This window comes from Ursus americanus, chromosome 14, assembly GCF_024610735.1.
Source record: "Ursus americanus isolate L20-20 chromosome 14, mUrsAme1.1.p, whole genome shotgun sequence".
NCBI lineage: Eukaryota > Metazoa > Chordata > Mammalia > Carnivora > Ursidae > Ursus > Ursus americanus.
The window spans coordinates 31,049,805-31,072,729 of NC_142140.1; the positions used below are offsets into that span (position 1 = coordinate 31,049,805).

The following is a 22,925-nucleotide window of genomic DNA, read 5'->3' on the forward strand; positions in this document are numbered from 1 at the left end:
CAAAAGACAATTACTCCCCTTAGAAGCCGGGTGTTTGGATTTCACACCTTCTCATTTGAGCATTCTTTGCTTGGCCATCAACAAGAACTGATTGAAAAGAAATACTCACAGAGATTTCAATTACTGTTAATGTGGCCTAAGTGTTTTCACTGTCACAGTCTAGGGCTTCAACTTTTTAATAAGTTTCCCGTAATTATTACAAGTTTTTGGTCTAATTCCAGCTGAGGATTTAATGGGTCTCATTCTGACAAGATATAGGATATTGTCCCAATAGATGTTCATTTGGAAATGGGCCACTTGCAATTTCGAGTGTGCAGAGCTGTGCAAGATTAAAAGCACTGGCAGTATAATTTCCACCTTGTGTCCCAGGCTCTGTGGATTTGTAGCTCATCCAGGCTGTCCATCTGGGGAGCAAACAGCATGTACTCCTTGATGAGAAACTCTGGCCAACCAACCAGCTGTGAAAAAAATAGATTACTCTTGTCATTTTTTTCTCCTAGGTAATTTGCTGGGAGTAAAAATATAATTTCTTAGAAGGTGCGCAGTTAAAAGCAAATACTAGGGACGTGTCTGATTTATATTTAAAACTTCACTACACTTTTATTTGTTAAATTTAATTTTCAACAATACCCTGACTGTGATAATATTTTCTAATTCACAGGAGATGGAAAGGTTGGTTTCTGGTATTTGTACACTAAGCAAACACAGGAAGGAGGATATGGAGAAGAACGAACATAGGAGAAGGACTCAGCTGGCAGGCTGAGCTGAGCACAAAGAAATGCACTGTTGTTCTTCCTACGGTAAAGAAGATATTATGGTAGAATTAAGTAACGGTTGGGAAAATAAATCTTCCTATTGCCCCAAGGAAGCTAAAATGGTAAATGCATCTTTTTAAGGCTCTGACATATAACTTCATCCTTGTGAAAATTCAGAAGGTCATGCTACATAGATAATCAGGGTAATTCTAGATCAACTGAGCGACAGAGCTAAAAGAGATTGTTAAGAACAGCATGAGTTGTAATATGTAGTATCTATATGTATAACATGTTGGCCATTCTATACATTTTCAGCCAGCCAAAGGGAATGAAAGGATATATGCCAAGTAAAATTAAACTCTTCTGTTTGTACCCAGTGGAGAGTTAATGATATAATTTGAAATGAAAGAATTTCAGTAATACCTCTGCACTGTGAGTTACAAAATATGTAGACATAAATGAGTGTTGCACAGTAACTCTGTCTGGAATTTAAAAGTTACAGCATTTTGCCTCATATAGCCTTATCCAGAAATTGTTCTGACCCATAAATTATTTTTAAATAATTAATCCCAAACAGGTGTCAGCATTTTTAATTTGTATATTAGTGGTACATATTATTTGATTTATTTTGACATTGGCTATAGTTAACTATGCATTAATATATACATGTACACATATATATAAACACACACACACACATTGACAATACACTTGTATTCATAGTCCTTTTTTCCTACAACTCAATAAAAGAAGGATTCTTACAATTTGATAAAAGGAAGCCAAACAAACCAATAAAAAATAATAGGCAAAGATCTGAACAGAATATCTACAAAAGAAGATACATTGATAGGTAAGAAGCACATGAGAAGGAGCTCAACATCATGAATTATCAAAGCATTGCAAATTAAAACAATAATGAGATACCACTCCACATCCATTAGATTGAATAAAACTTAAAAGCCTGACATTATCAAGTGTTGATGAGGATGTAGAGCAACAGGAACTCTCCAACACTGCTGGTAGGAATGCAAAATGGTTCGCTTTTTTTTTTTTTTTAATAATTTGGCACATATAAAGTTTAACATTCATTTACTATATGACCCAGCCATTCTACTCCTAGATATTTATTCAAGAAAAATGAAAACATATGTCCACACAAAGACTTGTATATGCATGTTCATGACAGCTTTATTCATAACAGTCAAAAACTGAAAACAACCCAAATGTCCGTCACCACACCCAGTGAATGGCTAATTAAATTGAGGTATACTCATACAATAGAATATTATTCAGCACTAATAAAAGAATTACTATTACACACAACATGGGTGAATCTCAAAACATTATGCTAGGGTACCTGGGTGGCTTAGTTGGTTAATCCTCCAACTCTTGATTTCAGGTCATGATCTCGGGATTGAAATCGAGCCCAGGATCAGGCTACGTGCTTGGCAGGGAATCTGACTGGGATTCTATCCCTCTCCCTCTGCCCCCCCTCCTGCTCGCTCTCTCTCTCTCTCTCTCTCTCAAATAAATAAATAAATCTTAAAAAAAAAAAAAAAGCCAACATTATGCTGAGCAAAAGAAGCCAGACACCAAAGGGTACTGTATGATTCCATTTGTATAAAGGTCTAGAAAAGATAAATCTAATCTTTATGACAGAAAAAAAAAAGATTAGTGGTTGCCTGGAACCAGACATAGGAGCTGGTTACTCACTAAGATGGACACAAAGGAACTTTCTGGGTAATAAAAACTTTTTATATCTTAATAATGGTGGTATTTATACAAATATATATAAATGTTTCAAAACTCATCAGAGTACGTTTCATTGTATGTAAATGTATACCTCAATAAAGGTGATTAAATGAATTTTTTAATGCCAATGGCTTTTTATTATTATTATTACGTTATGTTAGTCACCATACAGTACATCATTAGTTTTTGATGTAGTGTTCCATGATTCTGCCAGTGGTTTTCTAATTCATTTGAAATAAGCCTTTAAATGATTATCAAGCTTCTCTCTGGCTTCACTGTCTTCCTTTCACCTTCTCTACCAAACCACCACATTAGCCATCTTGATGTGTAACCTGAACATGCCAGACACAGTAAAATCTTAGGCAAAGCCATTCCTTCTGCCTAGGAAACTATACTCTCAGATCCACTTGACTCACTTCCTCATCTTCTTCAATCATCTTCTCAATGTCTTTTTCTCAGTGGGACCCACTCTGCCCACTCTATTTAAAATTATAACCTTCCTAACATTGCCCATAACCTATTCTGTTTTATTTTTCCACATAACTTCTATCACCTTCTAATATACTCAATATTTTACTGATTTTTATTATATTTTAGCCCCCCAACTACAATGTAAATGTCATGAGTTTGAGATTTCATCTGTTGTATTATTCATTGTTAAATCCCTAGAACATTGTCACATAGGAGGCACTTAACATATGTTTGCAGAATAAATGAATAAATAAATGCATAAAAGAAATAAAATCAACTACATAGTCATAATATGGCAGATCCAAATTCCCACATGAAAAATGAGAGATGGTGATATCACGATATGAAACAAAACCCAACTACATTCACCCAAATAAAAGAAAATAATCAAGGTTAAAAATCACTTTATATTAGATCAATACAAGCAAACAAAAGCAAAAACAGCAGCAATATTAAAATTACTAAAAACTAACCTAAGATAGAGAATTATCATGTTGCACAACTTATAAAAAGAATTTAAGTTACAAATCTATAGACATCAAAAAACAAGTCAAAAAAGCAAAAATATCACAAATGAAGCGGAGCTTGATAAATAAGAATAATAGTGGAAATCTTTCAGAGTTGAACAGATCTGGTACACAAAATAAGTATGGATAGAAGAATTGAAAGAAATATTAAATTTATAAGGCATTTATTTCTCAATGAACATTATCATATCATTAAAATACAAACCCCACAAAGCAACGTATATATCTGTGCTGTTGACTTGCTATATCACCAGCACCTAGAAAAGAGCCTGGCATAGAACTGAGCTTGATGAATATTTGTTGAATGAATATTTGCACTCACAAAATTTGACTCCATACTTGATTGACAAAACTTTTAACAAAATATTTTTAACAGATGGTTTTAAAGTAAAGTTTGTGCAAACCACGTAACAGAAATTATGTAGGATAAAACATTTGAAAGAACATATTAGCAATGTAATCCAACAATGCAGCAAAGAATAATAATACCATGTGATCAACTAAGGTATATTTTAGGAATGCAAGAGTGACTTAATAGCAGGAAATATATAATTATAAATTCATCATATCATTAAAGGAGGAAAATAACATGATCATATCAATACTTGTTGAAAGGGCCTTAGATAAAACTAAGCTGCTATTGCTGACATAAAAGCTATATAAAAATAAAATAGACATCAATGATTTAAATATAATAAAGTTTATTTACCAATGAGTAAAAAATATTATACTAGATTATGAAACACTAAACCCATTTTAAGTTGGGAGCTATACTGAGGTGCCTATTAATCATCTTTAGCATGTAATAGTAATTCGGCAGTTTGAAAAAATAAAATAGAGCAAGAAAATAAAATAATAGGCATAAATATTGGGGAAGAAGGAAATAATATCTTTTTTTGTTGATTATAGGATTCTGTGCCTTGCAAACCCTAGAGACTCTTGTAAACTACTACTAAATTTAATGAAGAACTTAGCAAAGAGTTAAGTGCCATATAAATAAACGGAAGTCAGCATCTCTGAATAAATGCAAAGATGTGTGATGTTCTTGAATGGGAAAATTTCAGAATCACCAAAAAAATACAAAAATGAATATATAAATTTAATACAACTAAAATTGAAATAAGAGACTTTAAAGAATTAGATCCATTTATCTTAAAGTTTAGATCTAAGAGGTGGGGGAAAGCCCAAAAGGAACTAAAAAAAGATGAAGAAGAACAGGGGATGACATGTCTTACCAGATATTAGAACTTTAATATTCTACTGTAATGAAAATAATATCATAATGGCACCAAAATATTCAGTGGGTGGTCAGTGTAATAAACAGAGAATCCACAACCACATCTCTCTAAATTTGAAGATTAAATATATAGCAGAAATTTTATTTCAATTTCGCTAAAAAAGAACGGATGATTTAAGCGATGTAGACCAAGTTGGTTATTCATCTAGAAGAAAATATAGGTGAACCACTCTTTTGCAACTTAAACAAAAATAAATCTCAGATAACTATTAAACCATAAAAAACAAAACAATAAATCTAGACCACATGTATAATCTAGAAAGTACACAAGATCTTTATAATAAAGACAGAAAACCCAGAGATAACAAAAAACAGATGGCCCAACACTACAGATAATTGTTAAACATTTGTATGGAAAAAGATGCAATAAACAAAGTCCACAAAAACATGTATGGATTTGAGGATATATTTCCAATAGAAATGCGAACTCAAGGGTTAATATCTACAATACGTAAGTATCTTTTTAAAATTAACAGGAAAAATAAATATCCTAATAGAAAAATGGTAAAAGAATATGGAAAGAACAAGTCCAAATGACCACAAACATATAAAAAAGATATTCAACCTCATTAAAAGGAAGGAAAAAAACAATAATCAAAAAAACACTTTCTACCTGGTGGAAAGGCAAAAATTAAAGAGTAATAATGTCCATTCATTGTGGGGATGAGAGGAAAATGGATATATTTCTACACTGCTGATGAAAATATGAATTGGTATGGTCCTTTTGGAAACAGTCTGGCAGCATTTATTAAAACTAAAATACCTACAGCCTCTGCCCTAGCAATCCTATACCTTAGAATCTCCCCTAATAAAAGCACTAATATGCAAAAAAGTATTTACTAGAATATTTATAACAGCACTATTTGAGGTAGCAAAATACTACAAAGTAAGTGGTGCCCTTCAATAACAGGAAGTTAATCTCTGGTCAAGTCACACTAACAACTATTATGTCTCTATCAAAAAGAATGAGTTAGAACTAAATGAATACACTTAGAAGAATATCCATGCCTATTGTTAAATAATTTTTTTAAAGTTACACAAAGTATCATATAATAACATAATCCCATTTTTATCAAACAATGACCTAGAAATCATGTTTGTTCATGACACTATGACCACTGAGAATAATACAAGAGGATATATCCCGGGTTGTTAACATGGCTTCCCTGGATAGGAAAGTTTGGTGATATGGCACAAGGGAATGGGAGAAAGGTGAGAAGGAGGAGGAGACCAAGCAAAAAAGAAAATACTACATTTTTAAAGCAAAACATAAAATACTACACTCTTAAAGTACAAAGCATATAATCCCATTTGTGTATTTGTGGTATGTGTGTGTGGTGTATGTGTGTGTATGGTCTGTGTGTGTGTGTGTGTGTGTGTGTGTGTGTGTGGTGTATATGTATGTGTCATGAAGAGAGAAAAAGAGAATGTGTTAGAGAAATAATTCACTCGTTTCAAATGGAAAATAGTTTTTTAAACTATTAAAATTATTTGGTTCTTTTCTGCTCAGATGACTCTTTCAAAATGTTTAGAAGATGAAAACAGATACAAATTATTTAAGTATTTTACAAACTTTCAGAAGCTTACATCCATACTCCTGAAAAGAGGAAACACTTGTTTCCAGAAACTTCCTTATGACTGAAATGGTATGAACTTTATAAAGACTGATTAAAATCATAGAACAAAGTACATAAAACAGAAATAACTTAAGTTCAATCTCTTTACTTCTAGGCTATCCTTATTAGATTTTTATATCAAAGATAGAATTGTGAAAACAGTAGGTATTTCATTTAAAAAAGAAGTTCAAGTTGGCTATTTCATTGATAAATTGCAAAACCAAGGATTTAAAGTAGGTAAAAAAATGAATTTTTCAACATTCAAAGAATCATGAAATAAGAAGGTTCAAATTCATCTTAAAGACCATCCATGAAAGATTTCCATTGAAGAGAAGGATCTATTCATTCTCACATACTATATTAGTTTCCTGTGGCTGCTGTAACAAATTACCAAAATTTGGTGGCTTACCACAATAGAAATTTATTCTTTCGCAGTTCTAGAGGCCAGATGTCCAAAATCAGTATCACTGGGCCAAAATCAAGATGTTGGCAGACATGTAATCCCTGTGTAGACTCTAGGGAGAACCTATTACTTTCCTCTTTCAGCTTCTGGTGGTTGCCAGCATTCCTTGGTTTGTGACCACATCACTCCAATTTCCACCTCTGTGGTCATATTGTCTTCTCCTTTTCTGTCTGTGATTTTCCGCTGCCTTTCTCTTATAAGGACACTTGTGATTGCATTTAGGGTCCACCTGGATAATCCAGAAAAATCTTTCCATTTCAGTATCTTTATTTAGTCACATCTGGAAAGATCCTTTTCCCAAATAAAGTAACATTACAGGTTCCAAAGATTAGGACTTCATACTTATGGGGACTATTGAGTCAGCCTACTACAAATACTGTAGTAGAATAAATGAGTACAATTCTTTATGGGGGATGGCTTGTTAAACTGCATTAAAATCTTTAAAAATGTATGTATCTTTGATGAAAACTACCATTACTAGACGTATTCTAACCAAAACAATTCATTCAATTAATAGTTATAACATATACAATCATGTGAACATGGATGTTTGCCTAAAAGAATTATAATAATGACAGATGGGAAACAGCCTAAGCACCTAACAATAAAAAATTGGGCTTATAAATTATGTATCCATATAATAAAAAACAAAACAACCATAAAATAATAATATAAACATGTATTTATAGACATGGAAAGACATGTATGATATTTTAAGTAAGAAAATCAGGTTACCAAACAGTGTGATCCCATTGAATATTTGTTTATGTACTTCTATGTTTGTTTATATATATATATGTATGTATGTATATATGTATGTATGTATGTATGTATATTCTGAAGCACAAAGAATGGAAATATGTACCTCAGAATATTAACAGTGATTATCTACAGGTGAAAGGATTAAAGTTTATTTTTCTTAAGTGAAAATGTATTGCAATAATAATTCTTTTAAAGTCAAGTGAAAAGACATGTGCTTCTGAGAATGAAAGACTAAGAGACTACTCAATTCCCCTGCACACACACACACACACACACATATATACACACAATAACACCAGGATATACTACAAAGAGCACCAATCTTCAGGGCACGGAGTATGAGGAGAAAAGAGTACAAAGATCTTATTTACCTTTAGCTTGGAGCTAAGTGTACTTGACACCAGCAGGCAAGGGGGCAGGGTGTGGAGTACAGTTGGGAAAATTGCATTATCTCTGGCTTGAGAACCAGAAAGACAAAGCTGGGGAAACCATGACTGTACAAGGTAGTGGAGAAATGCTGCAACGGAAAGACCCAGAGAAAGAACTATCAAATTCCTGACCTACATTTCTTACTGACTGCTGAACCACATATTCATGGAACAGGCTCAAAGCAGCTAAGCTAGTGACAAAACATCTGAACTGAGGTCTAAGCTACCACCACAAGAAACAAGATTTACAAGGCGAGTCAACATAACTGTCTACTAAAACAAAAGAAGCAATATTCATGTGAGTAAAATAACATAATACAGAACCTCCACAGCTTAACGAATAACATCCAAGGACACAATTCAAAATTACCAAACATGGGAAGAACCAAGAAAATGGAACACTCTCCCAAGAGAAAAGAAAATCAACCCAATCTTCCTCCAAGCTGAACCAGGTTTTGGAGCTAATAGATAAGGATTTTTAAATGGTTATTATAATTAGTCTAAATGAAGTGAAATAAAATGCGCTCACAAAGAATGATGGTGTTCCTGTCTTCAGTGAACTATCAGTCAGGACATTTCTTACACACGATCTGCCCTATACCAGCAGCCTTGAACTCATGCAACCACTCAACCCCATATCTGTTGTTCACACTTGAATTCATGCCTCAAATGTCTTTGAAACTCAAAAGCTTTTTCTTTTTTCTAGTAAACCTGTAACTCATTAACATATCACAAATATCATTTCTAAAATATTCATCAATTGTGTGCAAGGTTTAGTGCTAAGGCTAAAAAGCTAGAAAGATGACTGAGATAACCATCTCATAGCCTTTGTGAAATGAAGTAGAAAATAAATGAACAAGTACAGTTCCTCTTTGCTTGCTATCTAGTAAGGATAAGCTAAGTACACACTAATTATAAAAATTATATACTATAGATGAGCCACCATAATACTCAATACCCAGGATTTTCAACTGGAGTGTGAAAAAGAGTATGCTCTTTTTTAACCCAAACACATCCCACTAGAAAGTCTGCTATGCCCACTCCACTCCCATCTCCTACCAAGAGATGGGGAGAAATACTGCCATAGTGGTTTACTGCCTTTGATGAAAGAGTTTCATATCCCTCATACTTGACTAAAAATGGTCAAAACTTAAGCTATATATAATTATTTTCTAGTTAAACACACATATATTAATGGTATATTGGAGTTTCATAAGAATAGGAAAAACTATGATGTGCTGATTGTGCAGTCCATCATTTTGAATTTTCACTCCTCTGATTCAAATTCCATGGTTACATCTCCAACAGAGTACGAACACCAATGACTGACCCACCAATACACATAAAAGTCTTAAGAAAGTCTTAAGAAAAACACTCATGGATTAATTATCCCCAGAGTTATCTGTAAGAATGTTATCCAAAAATGCCTTCTTCACCTCACCCTAGGCCCAGAAGAGAAAAGCCGAGTTAGTGGGTCCATGTAGGTGGAAATCAAACTTGTACCATCCACCTGGTGGCAACCAACCCAATAATAAGAGTTACAGCTCTTGTCTAGCTGCAGACTCAACCTCTTGTACTTGCCCTAAAAAACTAAAATAATAGAAAACTCAAAGAGAAGCAAGAATGTTAAAGAGACTCTGGTTGATCATTAATAGGTTCAAATATTTGCAGTTAATTGAGTTGTGCTTACATGACATAAGGTCATCAGTTGATCGGGTTAATTTAGTCTAAGAACTGGCCAATCCAAAAAGAGGAAAAGAACCAACAAAAAAAAAGAGTGATGCCAGCTATTTTATTGAATTGTAGTCATAGGTGTCAGTGCTCTGGCTGTGGGTGTAGAATACTGAATAGGAATGGAGGCTCCCATGAAAATGGTAACTTTAGGAATTAAATCAATATGCACATGTACGTAGCAAAGCATCCCATAGAAATCGGACATTTTTTAGTTTAAGCTGATTTTTAAATGTTGAATCCATAAATACATATGACCGTTTACATTTTAAAACTTTTGCCTTTAAATGTTAAAATCTGGTATTTGCAACAAGATGATGGTAGGAAGCTTCCTATTAAACTGCTTTCACTATTTTAGTTTGTACAGGACAAGATATTTTTCTTCCTCTTTTCTAATTATAAATGTAGCATATTCTCATATAGATAACTTGAGCATTACAGAAGTTTCAAAAGGCGAAAAGAAATCTCCCATAATCCTACCACCCAAAGGAAACCATGTTCTTCATTTAGATATATTTTCTTCCAATCATTTTCTTTACATTTTAAACACAGGTAAGATTATGGTGGGCCATTCATTCATTATCCCCATGGCTTGATAACTACCATTTCCTTTGTGCTTACTTATTTTAAAATCGCAATCACTTCATATTTGCAGATGTTATTAATTAAAAATCATGATAGTGTATACTTGGAAAAATTGTTGGAAGAACTATGAGATAATGTTAATAAAGGACTAGAAATATACTGCCAACAGTCTACTGTGCCCATTCCATGCTTGAGAAATCTGAGATCAGGCGTGCATTTCTCTCTCTATGCAACTATGACCAAAAAATTTATCTCCAAAGAAGTCTCAGAAAAAAATATTCATGTGTGTCCTGCTATTTTCTTGCATGATCTACCTAAAATGATTCATTAGCAATAAGCTCTCAGAATAAAGGATTTTTGTTGTTATGTAATTTGTATTTTTTAAAAGAGCTAGTCAGGAGGGACAGTGCATACACGTGTTTTCTTATGAAAATCGAATATCCCAACAGCACCAATTTGGGCGGCCTAAATGACATCTAGAAGATGACTGTGTCTTCCTCATCAGAGCCGGAGTATAATTAACCTCCATAACAATAACCTCAGCCCAGGAAAGCAGGAAAGAAAGTTGAGAATAAGCTAGCTGAACCCCAGATGTCAAGGTTGGGAACATTCCAGAGAGTTACATCTGGAAGCATATACAGCCAAACCTGTCCCATCTGTAACAAAGGTGATAAATTCCTCCCTCAGAGGAGAGAAAACCAGGACATGGGAAAACAATGTTGCTGAGTCAGGTTTTTGGCATGCTGGTACCATTCTTTGTGAGCCTTCAAGAAAGGACTGAAAAGAACCGAGGAAGTCAAGAATTGAAACTAGAATGCTAACAAAATTCAAAAGAAAACACAAATTACAAGGATATGTGAATTAAGTTAGTTGGAAAGAACATAGTTTTTTTTTCTTTTTCTTCCCCCCACCCCAAGCCATAAATAAGATACAACAGTGCACCCTTCTGGTCAAAATGCAAAACTAACATTCAAATAAAAGTCCAGTCTCTTCTAATTCTTTGGGGATAATCTCAAAGAGTTTCTGGTTTCCTCATCTAGTGAGGGGGTTCATAGCAATGACCTCACTTGCAGACAAGATTTTCAAACACAGAACTTATTTCCATAAGGGAGATTTGTCATTCTGAATGAGGGGAACGCGGTGGCAAAGATAATTGTGAAGACCTTTGATGCCTATTTACTTAATATTTGTATGGGTATCTGATACTCCATTCCTTTGACTTTCTAGGAGCTTTCCCTAAATGTGATAAATACTTATTAAATATTTGTTGAATAAATTAATCAATATCTGAACTATCTGAAACTCTAACCCTCAGCAAAATCTGAAAACCAATAGTATCTTAGCCCATATGCAATAGTTCTGAAAGTTTCAATAATGGGAAGCCCAAAGTATTGTCCAAGGAAAAGCAAGTATGAAAATGCCTAGCCTTTCTTGTTACAAGTTTGTACAAATGCATTAACATCAGCATAGAATTTATGAGCAATGAAATCTGATCTATGTAGAACCAGTTGCTATCCTTATCATTAAGTGAAGGCTATCATGAATTACCATGAAGAACTCTGCACACTTCCTTTGATGGAGCAATGAGTATAAAAGGTAGTTCATAAACAGCGAAAGGCTGTTTCCAGACCACCTGTCCACTTCTATAAGCTATAGGTAGTGGAGGGCACCAAGGGAAATACTTGAGCATCTTCTAAATAAAAAAGGAAAAGGTTTCAAAAACACTTAGTCCCATTTTTTGGAAATAATTCTAAGTATGTTGTCACCTATTTTTCAAAAAGTTGACAGCAATCAGTTTCCTGAAAAGTAACTGATAATGCAAAATTCCATTTCTCCCTAACCCAATTAAAACTATACAACATAGTAAGCCTTCCTTCCCTTTGGAAGGCCCATATTAAAACTTAGAATGTTCAGAGCATGTCTTCACATATTATCCATTTAGGTTTTATAGTTGAAAGCATCAAAAAACTTAAAACATTATAAAAAGTCAACAATATTTATAAAACATTATTATCATAATACAGCCATGTTTCACATCTCTGTAAAAGCATCCATGGTTATCTTTCTACCCTTGGTCACCTTGCAGCAGTCTATCTCTTTGAGAACTGTTTTCTGCCTTGACCACAATCTCTTGGAATTAATGAGGCTAAGAATTAATGTTTCAGTAAATGGGAATTCTTTCTTTGGCACTAGGTTGACATTATGCTATACTTATAAATGCCACCAGCTGTATCCCAATATATAGTGCATTCCACCGTCTGCTCAAGTCAATGATTCATCTGACAGACAACACCTTAAAAGCATAACAGCATGACTCAGTGTTAGCAAAAACAAATTTTATACACTGATCAAAGTTTGGGAGCATACATATAGGGGCCATGCTATACACTACTTTGTAGGCATGCCAGTTAAGAATCAACTATATTGACCACATACAGAGAGAAAGAATTATTAGACATTCCAAAGATAGAAATAGTCTCAAAGAATTATGAATGCTGATTTCCAAAAATAGGTATTAGTCTGAAACTCTTTGCAAAAATTACTCCAGCCGCAAAAAGTCAATGAAAGCAGGAAAGAAGTCCTCTCTGAAAATCTATACACACACATACACACACACACATACACGCACAAGCTTTCCTAAGACACACTTGGGATTCAATTTTTAGCAATAAATCATCTTGCCTATAAAGATTTCTTCCAGCAAGTTCAAACCAAGCAGATATCAGACACTATAATACTAGCATAAAAATACAATGGTAAGAAGCAAAGTTCACCGACAAAAGATCCAGACTTGATAGGGAAACAAGCAGGATGTAATCAGAGAAGAGGGAAGAACAGAGACTTGCTGAAGAAATGAAAGACTCTGCTCTTCTGGCTTGCTAAAGCCATGGAAGAAACACATTTAAAACTGAAAAAAAGGTAGCCAAAGAGAGCAACCAAGGGTTAATGTTTCTTGAAGTAGAGATGAAACTGAGAACCAGGAAAAGCAAAGAAGGTTTCCAAATGAGATAACCTGCATCCCCCAAATCTTGAGAATGCAGGCAGTGAAAGTACTCATATATTATAAAATACCTTGCCTATCACAGAAACACCTGGATCCATGGGTAATAAACCTGAAATGGTGTCCCTATCAAATGCAAGATGAAAGAGAATATCAAGAAATAGCAGACCAGCTTTGTGGAGTTAGAATGTTGTGATCAGGAAATAATATAAAGTGGGCCACTTGCAGAGAATCCACAGGGAATAGCCATGGGTGAGTAGGAGGGGGAGATTTATCTGGAGGTCAGTCTCAGTAAATACTTTGTAAAATTAGAGGTCTGCCAGAAATTAAATAGATGATGCAATAAGCTAAGACTTTTAAACCAGTCATTATATAATGCTGTATGAAAGGTTAGTGTGGAGTGTGCAAGGGCAAAATCCGCAACAAGATGCGGAAGTTTGCCGACAAAGGTCAGTCTGTTAGCCTACCTTGTGTCTAAGCATGGTTGTGAGTGATGACAGCATGTGGAGGAATAATAAAATGCTGTCTCCACCCCCTAGGAGTGTAGGAATAAAGGGTTCTAGAATGCTTTAATCCTTAGGAAAATCCTGTGAGATAGATATTACCACCACCATTTTACAGATAAGGAAACTGAGGTTTGGAGAGGTTAAGTATCTTGCCAAAGGTTCACAGCTAGAAAAGTGCTAATTCAGAACTCAAAGCACATGATTTTTCCACTAAACCACATTTTCTAATGCATTATAGAATAATATGCAGCATTTTTTAGCAGTAGCAACCAATACAAATAGCATATTTTGAGTGTCAAACACCAAGAAAATTTGGTAACATACAGCACAGATGAAATGTATGAATATAGTGGAGTGCTGATTGTGTCTCCTGGACATCAATGCTGGAGCTGATCAGCAATGAGAGGGCTCAAAGGGGCAAAAAGGCAATGGACAAAAGGGTAACTTGCTTGGAAGGAACGTCATGTGCAGGAAAGTGAGCACAGTGGATTCGAGGCACAGGAAGAAGAGTGGCCTAACCCAAGTGGAGCTAGGAGGGGCCACCATGGAGAAATGCAGCATGGGCAGGTCACACAGAACCTGGGGAACTGGGCAAGAAAGTTGAGATTCAACTTGGTGGGAAGGAGGGAACACTAAAGATTTCTGAGCACAGGAGTAAAATTCCTACTGCCCCATTGTAGACTAAATTTCTCCTCATGTTAGTTTTCTAGTGCCGCTGTAACCAATTACCACACGCTTAGAAGATTACAGCAACACAATTACTATCCTACAGTTCTGTCCAACACGGATCTCACTGGGCTAAAATCAAGGTGTCAGCAGGGCTGCATTCCTTTGTGGTGACTCGAGGAAAGAATCCCTTTCCTTACCTTTTCCAGCTTTTCGATGCTACCTACACGTCTTCAGACAATAACACTGCATTTCTTGGACCATTCTTCTGCAGTCACATCTCCTTCTGACCACATCCATAAAAGTTGTCTGCTTTTATGGCTTCATGTGATTAGAATAGGGCCACCTGGATAAACCAGTATACCCTCTCCTGTGGTTAAGGTCCCTAACATTAGTTGCTTCTGCAAAGACCCTTTTGCCAGGTAAGATCATATATTCACAGGTTCCAGGGATTAGGACATGGACATTTTGGGGACCATTATTTTGCCAACCGAGCTCCTATCATCTGCCCACTCATGCATCTCTAGCTCCCTGTGGCTGTCACACATCCTCCTCTCTGTTCCCTAGTTCCTCTCTGTTCCTCTGCTCAAAAATCTCAATGGCAAAAACTACTCACCAAATGCCAAAACGCTTAGTCATTCCTGTCAAACGACTGGGAACCAAATAGATAAATAAGCCAAATAAATAAAAGTACTGTGTGTGGAAGACCTGAGAAAGGTGAGGGCAAGGCAGAGGCAATGGGTCAATGCTCGGGAGATGGTAAGCTTGGCCTGGAGTTGAGGTCAGCATGGCAAAGAAGCACACTGTGGCTGCAGAGCCAGACTCCATCACTGGGAGATGTGATGTGGGGAATTTACAGCACCTCTTTGAGCTCTGTTACTGGTCCATTGAAGTGGGGATACTACTAGTACTTTCCTCACTGGATTACTGTGGGAATTGATGAAAATAAATGAAATTAAATACACTACATCCACTTATCACATAGTAGGCACTCAATAAATGTCACTTCCCTCTCCTTTCCCAATATAAGGAAAAAGAAAGCAACTGAATTATAGTGAGTGCTTCATGAGAACCAACAGAGAGATGCAGAGGTATTAAATGTTAGGCTTAGTTCAGGGTAATTGCTCTTTCCACATGGATAGAAAATGCCATATTACTTCTCTTTATGATGTGTGACCATATTTCTATACAGAACTAATGAAAAGATGTCATTATCAATGAATATTTAATTGAAAAATTACAATCTAGAGAAACAGAATTTAAAGGTAAGTGATAAGTACAAAATGAAAGTTCTTAAATATGTGCGTATGTATAATATCATCACTAAAACTCAAGTGCTGTATTCATAATTGAGCATTAGAAAATTTGTGAATTATTTATTCATTCAAAAATATTCATTGAATGCCTTTTATACTATATGTCAACATATATTGTATGTTAAACACTTGAGATACATTCTGCCCTCTTAGAACTTATATTCTAAAGGGGGGAGACTAATATATATATATAAAATTAATATGCATATATAGTAAATAAAATAAGTGAATAATTCTCTTCCCCAAGGTTTTTCTCATGGGTTCCTAACAAGTAAAATTTTTTTCATGGGCCCTTAATAAATATGCAGATCTAAATTACATTTTAACTTGTTAAGTTTTTTCATATTAGAGCACAAAGAAGCTTTAAGAAATATTATACCAAGACAAAATCTATAAATAAGGCAGGCAGACTCAATAATCAATGACTCTCAAGAATATATGGATACAAAGAAGTATGCCTCTTATTTTTATACCTCCACATAATTCTAAAAATGTTTATAGTAGCTAAAATCAATCTATATATGCAACAATACAGAACAAAAATGAGAAGAAAAGAGGAAAAAAAGAAAGAGATGGAGAGGGAGAGAGAAAGGAAGGAAGGGAGGAATTGGCGTTGGGGAGGGAGGGAGTGGTTGAAGGAGGGAGAATGGAAGGAAGGAAAAGTAAATAAAAACAACAGCAGGAAAATGAGATGAATCTTGTAGCATGTTTCTTTTCTGGAAAGGGACTAGAAATTAGAAACTCTGAGCTACTTAGCAGTCAAAGCAAACAAGGAATACAATTACCAACAATCATCACAGAGTTCTAAAAATAAATATATGCCTGGAGAAAAGCGTACCTTTACTTGCTCAGAAACCTAAGAGAAATCTCTCCCACAGATTCTCCTCATGCCTGTAATACCACTTTCAACAGTTTAGACACAACAATTTTAATGCTGATGTCTTCAACACAGTGGAAGGCTGCAGGTAAGTGGCAGAGAAAGGAGTGGAGTTCCAGCAGCCCTCCAAGACCAATACCTCAGACCTGAGCCATATAACACACAGTGAGCCGCTCAATCACACAAGTGTGTTGCACCCATGAATGCTTTCCTCTGCTCATGTCTGAGGGGAAAGACTGGAAGACTTTGATCTTGGTAAGTAGATGGAGCAAAGATCCTTTAGTCATTTTTTTTTTAAGATTTATTCATTAGACAGAGAGAGAGAGCACAAGCAGGGAAGAGGGGAGGGGGAGAGGAAAGGAGACTCCTTGCTGAGCATGGAGCCTGACACAGGGATCCATCCCACAACACCGAGATCATGACCTGAGCTTAAACAAAGAGTGGGATGCTTAACCAACTGGGGAGCCCCCCCTCCTTTAGGCATTTTTAAGTGTGAATATAGTTAAGCAGCAGAGCTTGGTAAGACCAGAACAAAGGGGAATTTGGAGTACGTCCTCTGCCAAGAGTCTGGAAAATCAATCTTCTAGTCAACTGGATGCCTTTGGGGTAAATTTGGCATCTTCTTATTAAAGGCAAGAAACCTTCCAGAGCACTTGCCTGCAGAAGACCACCTTACCTGTGCACCAAGGCCTGCCGAGTCACTATAGCACTCAAGTGTGGACATAGCTATAACCTAAATGTCTTTTTGACTTCTTCTTTTCTGATTTGGATACCTTTTACCCCTTTTTGTTGTCTGATTGCTGTTGCAAGGACTTCTAGTACTATGTTGAATAATAATGGCAAGTGTGGGCATCCATGTTGTGTTCCTGATCTTAAGGGAAAGGCTTCCAGCTTTTCCCCATTGAGAATGATATTTGCTGTAGGCTTTTCATAGATGGTTTTTATGAGATTGAGGAATGTACCCTCTATCCCTACACTCTGAAGGGTTTTAATCAGGAAAGGATGCTGTATTTTGTCAAATGCTTTTTCTGCATCTATTGAGAGGATCATATGATTTTTGGCTTTTTTCTTGTTGATAAAATCTATTACACTGATAGATTTGCAAATGTTGAACCACCCTTGCATCCCAGGGATGAATCCCACTTGGTCATGATGGATAATCCTTTTAATGTACTGTTGGATTCTATTAGCAAGGATCTTGTTGAGAATTTTGGCGTCCATATTCATTAGGGAAATCGGTCTGTAATTCTTCTTTTTGATGGGGTCTTTGTCTCTCTTCGCAGATGACATGATACTCTATATGGAAAACACAAAAGAATCCACCCCCAAACTACTAGAAGTTACAGAGCAATTCAGTAATGTGGCGGGATACAAAATCAATGCTCAGAAATCAGTTGCATTTCTATACATGAACAATGAGACTGAAGAAAGAGAAATTAGGGAATCCATCCCATTTACAATACCACCAAAAATCATACATTACCTTGGAATTAACTTAACCAGACACGTAAAGGATCTATATTCTAGAAACTACAAACCACTCTTGAAAGACATTGAAGACACAGAAAGATGGAAAAATATTCCATGCTCATGGATCAGAAGAATTAACATAGTTAAAATGTCCATGCTACCCAGAGCAATCTACACTTTCACTGCTATCCCAATCAAAATACCAATGACATTTTTCAAAGAACTGGAACAAACAGCCCTTAAATTTGTGTGGAACCAGAAAAGGCCCCGAACCGCCAAGGAATTGTTGAAAAGGAGAAACAAAGCTGGGGGCATTACAATGCCGGATTTCAAGCTGTACTACAAAGCTGTGATCACAAAGACAGCATGGTACTGGCACAAAAACAGACACACAGACCAATGGAACAGAATAGAGAACCCAGAAATGGACCCTCGGCTCTTTGGGCAACTAATCTTTGATAAAGCAGGAAAAAACATCCAGTGGAAAAAAAGTCTCTTCAATAAATGGTGCTGGGAAAATTGGACAGCTACATGCAAAGGAATGAAACTTGACCACTCTCTCACACCATACACAAAGATAAACTCTAAATGGATGAAAGACCTCGATGTGAGATAGGAATCCATCAAAATCCTAGAGGAGAGCATAGGCAGCAACCTCTACGACATCGGCCAAAGCAACCTTTTTCATGACACATCTCCAAAGGCAAGAGAAACAAAAGAAAAAATGAACTTGTGGGACTTCATCAAGATAAAGAGCTTCTGCACAGCCAAGAAAACAGTAAAAAAAACTAAGAGGCAGCCCACAGAATGGGAGAATATATTTGCAAATGACACTACAGATAAAAGACTGGTATCCAAGATCTACAAGGAACTTCTCAAACTCAATACCCAAGAAACAAATAAACAAATCAAAAAATGGGCAGAAGATATGAATAGACACTTTTCCAATGAAGACATACAAATGGCTAACAGACACATGAAGAAAAGTTCAAAATCATTAGCCATCAGGGAAATTCAAATCAAAACCACACTAAGATACCACCTTACGCCAGTTAGAATGGCAAAAATTGGCAAGACAAGAAACAACAAATGTTGGAGAGGATGTGGAGAAAGGGGATCCTTCCTACATTGTTGGTGGGAATGCATGTTGGTACAACCACTCTGGAAAACAGTGTGGAGGTCCCTTAAAAAGTTAAAAATAGAGCTACCCTATGATCTAGCCATTGTACTACTGCGTATTTACCCCAAAGATACAGACATAGTGAAGAGAAGGGCCATATGCACCCCAATGTTCATAGAAGCATTGTCCACAATAGCTAAATCGTGGAAGGAGCCGAGATGCCCTTCAACAGATGACTGGATTAAGAAGTTGTGGTCCATATATACAATGGAATATTACTCAGCTATCAAAAAGAATGATTTCTCAACATTTGCTGCAATATGTACGGCACTGGAGGAGATAATGCTAAGTGAAATAAGTCAAGCAAAGAAAGACAATTATCATATGGTTTCTCTCATCTATGGAACATAAGAACTAGGAAGATCGGTAGGAGAAGAAAGGGATAAAGAAAGAGGGGGTAATCAGAAGGGGGAATGAAGCATGAGAGACTATGGACTCTGAGAAACAAACTGAGGGCTTCAGAGGGGAGGGGGGTGAGGGAATGGGATAGGCTGGTGATGGGTAGTAAGGAGGGCACGTACTGCGTGGTGCACTGGGTGTTATACGCAACTAATGACTCATCGAACTTTACATCAAAAATAAAAATTTAAAATTAAAAAAAAATAAATTTAAAAAAATAAATGTCTTTTTGAACAAAACATCAAAATGTTCAAATGAATCATACATTTGAAGAAAACAGTTGCAAGATAATGTAATTCTGCTACCACAGTTTTATTGATTTTATATGTTCCTTTACTTTTAAAATACATTGGAAGCAATTAACCCTAGTGGATTTTGACATTTGCTGTTCCTTAGAGTACTATCAACTTTAATTAGATTCTAGAAATGAAGTAACAATATCATCAACAGGAAGGCATTTTGAGGATGGAAAAGCCAACATCAGACACCACCAACTTTAAGACACATTAAAAGCCAAACTTGTAAAACAGATAAGTTAGTGGGATATAATTTACATTTCCAGAACTATTCCTGATTTTACAAAAGCATTCACTGCAGGGATCCTTTAAATAGCAGATTTCTCTTGTACACTTGAAATATTAACTAATATAACTAATTTACAAAAAAAATCCCTCTTCAGGGAATATTTATGGTGTTAATCTAGGCTCAGGGCAATCAACGAAGCTTAACTCTTCTCTACACGTACGCAGAGTAATTGGAGGCAAATCACTTCACTTCTCTGATATGTGGTTTCCGTATCTCTACTTGTCCAGACTTTCACTCAGAATCGATGAAAGGGGTAAACATCTTATTCTTGAAAATGTTTTGTAAACTTTAAAGTTCTTTTCAAACATTTACTTTTGTAAAAGAAGGAAGGAAGGGCTCCAGCCTTCACACAGTGCCTCGTGTACACCAGGGGCACTCATACACAGTATTTGATTTTCCTTTCGCCACATTGTTACTTGAGTCATATCATTAACACATGAGGATTCTGTGACTCAGAACTTGCTCACACAGCTACTCAGTGATAATTTCAGAATATTAAGCCTGGTCTGTCCGACTCCAAACACCACTGTTCATTCCACTACATCACACAGGTTCAAGTACTTGCTCCATCACCTACTAATAGTGTGACTTGAGCAAGTTAATGAACCCCTCTGAAATACAGGTATCTTGTCTCAAAATTAACATGAAAATATGTCTTACCTCAGAGGTTTGCTGTGAGGACTGAATGAGCTGATACACATAAAAGCCTTGGCACTGTGCCTGACAGACTAAGTACCCAATATATATGGACTATTAGAAATTTTTGAGCCTCCCATGCCCTGCAAAAAATAAAAATAAAATAAAAAGTTTTCAAACTTTTTGGACACACCTTAGCACAAGCAGGATTTAAATATCTATAAGTGGAAAAGATGGTTTTTCTAAGCATTATATGCAATATCAGAAGAACGTTATTTCCAGGGGCGCCTGGGTGGCACAGCGGTTAAGCGTCTGCCTTCGGCTCAGGGCGCGATCCCGGCGTGATGGGATTGAGCCCCACATCAGGCTCCACTGCTATGAGCCTGCTTCTTCCTCTCCCACTCCCCCTGCTTGTGTTCCCTCTCTCGCTGGCTGTCTCTATCTCTGTCGAATAAATAAATAAAATATTTTAAAAAAACGTTATTTCCAATATTACTGTAGTATTTCTATTATGCATGCTTAGTAGAAGCACTAGATTTAGTATGAATAATCAGGAAACCTGGATTCTTAGCTGAGTTATTAACTAGAAATTTTGCTTGAAGCAAAATCTCTGTATGTTTCAGATTTCTTTACCATCAAAGAGAGATAAAAATATGAGAAAATAACAGAAGTGATAACATATAAATCCAAATGGCATTGATTTTTTTCCCTTCCCCAAAATGGCATATACCATTTTATATGAAATAAACCTTACTTCCATCAATCACTATAAAAGCTGGAGAAAATTAAAACAAACTTCTATTTGAAGTCAGAGAGCTACCAAGACAGTGAGGATTTGAAGGACCAAGATCTTAAAAAGAAAAGAAACTCAGAGAAGTGAACTGGCATTTGGCATCGCGTTTCCCTCTGAAGAATTTGTGAATGCTCAAGAAGCATCTAAAAGATAAGAAAAACTGAACAGAAAATCGTGTCTGAAAGGCTGTAAAGCTGAACAGAGTTTACCGCAGTCTCACAAAATCTGTGGTTCTGAGTTCACCCAGCAGGAGGGGCCCAAGTAAACACTTCAGGCTTTCGTTGGTATTTGTGAAGTGCTATCATTTAGAAGTATAAACTCTACATACAACAGCTCTCACAGAACTAAAGCCCGGCTTTGTATCTGTCCCACCCATGAATGGATTAAACTGATATGCAGCCTAGGCTACCTGTGGGCCAAAAACAAATGTAAATCCTCCCTGAAGTAAGATATGACCCAGAGACTCAAACTATCTTCTATAATCTTTGTAAACAATGACCCAAGTTCAACTAGAAGCAATAAAGCCTGACAAAACATTAGCTAAAAATAAAAATAATGAAAGACAATAGAAATAGACCCACAGAAGATACCAATATTAGAATTAACATATAGGGACTTTAAGGGTTATGTTTTTAAAAGTACATGACAAAATGGAGAATTTCAAGGAAAGACCTGAAAATCATAAAGAAAAAGTCAAATGAAATTATAGAACTAAAAAAACCTACAAAATTCAGTAAATGAAATTAAGGACTCAGTGAATAGGTTAAAAAGCAGAATCAATCCAGCTAAAAAGAGAATCAATAGACTAGAAGATAAATCAGAAGAAAATATCCAACCAAAAGAGACAGAGAGAGAGGAAAATATAAAAAAGAGTGTAAGAGTCATGTGGAATATGGGCAAAAGGTCTAACATGTATAATTGGAGTACCCAAAGAAGAGACAGAATGGAAGCAAAAGCAAAATCTGAAAAGATAACATCTGAGAATTCTTTTTAAAAAACTGGAAGAAGATATTAAGCTATAGACACAAAAAGTGCTACTACAAATCCCAAGTAAAATAAATACAAAGAAAAATCACACCTAGACTCAACATGACAAAACTGCTAAAAAC

General features: G+C 35.8%; 1 long non-coding RNA gene across 4 annotated transcripts in view; it reads right to left on the minus strand.

Annotated features, from left to right (window-relative positions):
* Positions 1–22,925, minus strand: part of LOC123798808 (uncharacterized) — a 587,079-nt gene that overhangs the window by 421,101 nt on the left and 143,053 nt on the right. For all 4 annotated transcript variants that reach the window (XR_015726659.1, XR_006781406.2, XR_015726658.1 and 1 more), the window contains exon 4: positions 358–458. This is a non-coding gene — a long non-coding RNA (uncharacterized LOC123798808). The remainder of the gene's footprint in view (positions 1–357; positions 459–22,925) is intronic.